This window comes from Haemaphysalis longicornis, unplaced genomic scaffold, assembly GCF_048455015.1.
Source record: "Haemaphysalis longicornis isolate Haplotype H1 unplaced genomic scaffold, Haemaphysalis longicornis Haplotype H1 scaffold_2, whole genome shotgun sequence".
In the NCBI taxonomy this organism is placed as follows: Eukaryota; Metazoa; Arthropoda; class Arachnida; order Ixodida; family Ixodidae; genus Haemaphysalis; species Haemaphysalis longicornis.
Window position 1 is genome coordinate 51,812,406 of NW_027526295.1, and position 3,074 is coordinate 51,815,479.

The following is a 3,074-nucleotide window of genomic DNA, read 5'->3' on the forward strand; positions in this document are numbered from 1 at the left end:
CCGACCGAGAGAAGCGGCATGCACAGAAGTGTAAGAAAAACGCCAGCACAAGACAAACGCCTCACGTGGCAATCAAAAACTTGAGAAAGAAGGTCTTCAGGGCCACTATATTCCGCCATAGGGCAAGGGCGGAAATTCGGAGCCTGAAGCACCAATTGTCCCAGGTTACAAGCACTCAGCTCGACGATGCTTTGAAGGTGCTACCCCAAGAGCAGCAACTCTCCTTTCGTGCAGCATTGATGAGTGCGAAAGCGAAGTCATCAAGAGGAAGGAGATATGAGCAGGAATGGCTAATGAGTTGCCGGCTGCTGAGGATATCCAGCCCAAGCTCCTACAAGCTGATGAGGAAGATTAACATTCTGCCTCTCCCAACACCTACAAGGCTCAGGCAGATTACAAAAGGAATGCCCTGCGAGTTTGGGTTTAACAAGGTGTCCCTGTCAAGCATTGGTGCATTCATGCAAGGAAAGAAGGAAGTTGAGCGCTACGGCACACTAATACTTGATGAAATGAAGGTTCGCCAAGCTGTAGCCTTCAACAAAACAACGCACAAAGTTGATGGTTTTGTTGATTACGGTGAGAACGAAGACTCGGCAATACCAGCTGACCATGCATTGGTCTAATGTTCGTACCTTTGTTCCACTCGTGGGTCCAGCCCATTTCCAGCTTTGCAACTAGGAATGCTGCCCCTGGGAGAGTGCTGGCAAGACTTGTCTTGGAGGCTATTGTGCAGTTGGACAAGCAGAATGCCATTGCACTCGCAGTCATCAGTGATGGTGCGGCCACGAACAAAGCAATGTGGTCAGCCTTCGGCATCACAGGAAAATTTCATGCCCCAAACCACAAAGTTGAACACCCGTGTGTGCCAGAGGAGAAGTTGTACTTCTTGTGTGACGTGCCTCACATAGTCGAGTATGTACGAAATCATCTGCTCCGTCACAAGTATGCCATGGTGAGCCTTACTCCTGCTTCATCCTAAAGCGATTGTTGCTTTTCAGGTGCCTCGTAACGTTGAATTTTCATCTTTACAGATTGGAGAGCACAAGGTGAACCTCGATCACTACAGGACACTGCAAGAAGTGGACTCCAAAGAGCAGCTTCGTGTGGTCCCCAAGCTCACGAAAGAACATGTCAGCCCAGATAACCTCAGGAAAATGAATGTGAGGCTGGCTGTGCAAGTAAGTAGTTTGCATTTTCTTCCTATTACCATGACAGAAAGCGAAAACAGCAGGTCAACAGCTGCCAACATTCCATCACTGTTAAAACCATGTTTTGTTTATTCACAGCTCTTCAGCCGAAGCACTGCGGTTGGCTTGAAGGTATACCAGCGGCTAAAAGTTCGAGGCCTTGAAGACTGCACTGGAACAGCGAAGTTCACCTCTTTGATGAATGGCTTGTTCGACGCCTTGAACGTGAAGCTGCCTCACCTAGCTGTGAAAAGCGGGTCTAAGGAAATTGAGGTAGGTTGCTAATCATAAAATTTATTGTAGAAATTGACATTACTTGCCCATTACGTCTACTGACGTCCACTGATTCTGTTTGCTTGACTTTTTACAGGTCATTCAGGAGTTCCTTGTACTCGTAAACACAACAGAAGCAAATCACATTTCGAAAGGAATGGTTATGTTTGCATCTCAGGTAACGATGGAATCGTTACGAGTCACACTTGCATCAGTTCTGGACATCATACGATACCTTCTGCTGAAGGGAGCTCATTACGTGCTCACCGGCAAGCTCAACCAGGACCCCTTGGAGGTAAGCAGAAAAGGTGGCACATGGGATATGAACCTCTACGTTACTAATTTTATCGTCTGACATGTTAAACTTGTACTCATGTTTGCTTTCCTGCTTTCAGAGGTTTTTCGGAATGTCAAGGAGCTTTGGGGGTGATGAGGACCACCCAACCATCGTGAGCTTCTCACACATATATCGACTGCTGAGCCTGTACACTCCAATAAGTGCTTGTGTCGTGGGCAATGTCTCAACGGAGCCAACTGTTGTGCTGGCAGCTGTTAAGGAAACGATGAAGTCTGGCGAGCAAGACAGGGTCACATCAAATGAGAAGGTTCAGAGAGCTCTGAGGCAAAAGCGTGCGGAAATATCCAAGCCAACTGAGGATGAGCTCACTGAGGCTCAGGAGAGGGATGCTCCGGACCATGGCTACACACTGCCAACAGCACAAAACTGTGTGGTTTACTACCTATGTGGCTACCTTGTCCACTCCCTTCTCAAATATGAGAAATGCCATGCATGCATTGGCGACGTTGTGTCTCCTGACGCACAATGCCCAGAAGCGTTGCTCACGCTTGAAAGGGAATTCAAGGTCGGAAGCTTGAAGCGCCCGTCCTGGCACCTCTTCAACATGTTTTGAAGCATAGAGACGGAAGTTGCTACGATGCTAGAGGAGGACCTGCGGGCTGACACATTCTGGAATCCCCTGGATGCCATTAGAGACTGCGGCGTGCAGCCCATTGGCTGTGCTGACCACAAGGATCGCCTGACAGCAGAGTTGCTACAGTCGTACATGGTTCTTCGCATGAACTTTGCAGCGCGAGATGCCTGCAAAAAAATGAGTGGGTCTGGGAATGTGGCAGTGGTGAGGAAGAAGGCAAAACTGATGTAGTGGTGAAAATTTAAAGCGCAACAAATTTAGACACAAGACGAATGACACAGGGACAAGCGCTACTTCCAACTGGAAATTTTATTTACGAAACAACATATATATACGAAAAGGGTGAAAATACAAAAAAAATACAGTGCATGTGCGCATCGTCCTAAACTAGAGTATGTGCGCACTGTACAGGCGCGCACACGCTCCTCATGCCATGGGCGTGCCCAGGAAGGCCAGCTCTTTTGCTGATATCGATACCGAGGTCGTGCTTACACAATCTTTGCCACCACGATGTATCTCAGCCGCCTCCACAATCTCCCGTGTGCGCTGATCGGGATCGCGAAAGACGACTGTACATTCATCAAATCGAGGCGAACACTTGCAGGTCTGGCAATGACTGGCGAGGTTCCCGCCCGTGTCTTTTTTCGCTCGATTGGCATGCTCACGGAGGCGTTCATTAAGG

At 48.5% G+C, this 3,074-nt stretch overlaps 1 pseudogene; it reads left to right on the top strand.

Annotated features, from left to right (window-relative positions):
- The first annotated feature begins 1,154 nt into the window (after positions 1-1,154).
- Positions 1,155-2,623, top strand: LOC144167103 (uncharacterized; annotated as a pseudogene).
- The last annotated feature ends 451 nt before the right edge of the window (positions 2,624-3,074 follow it).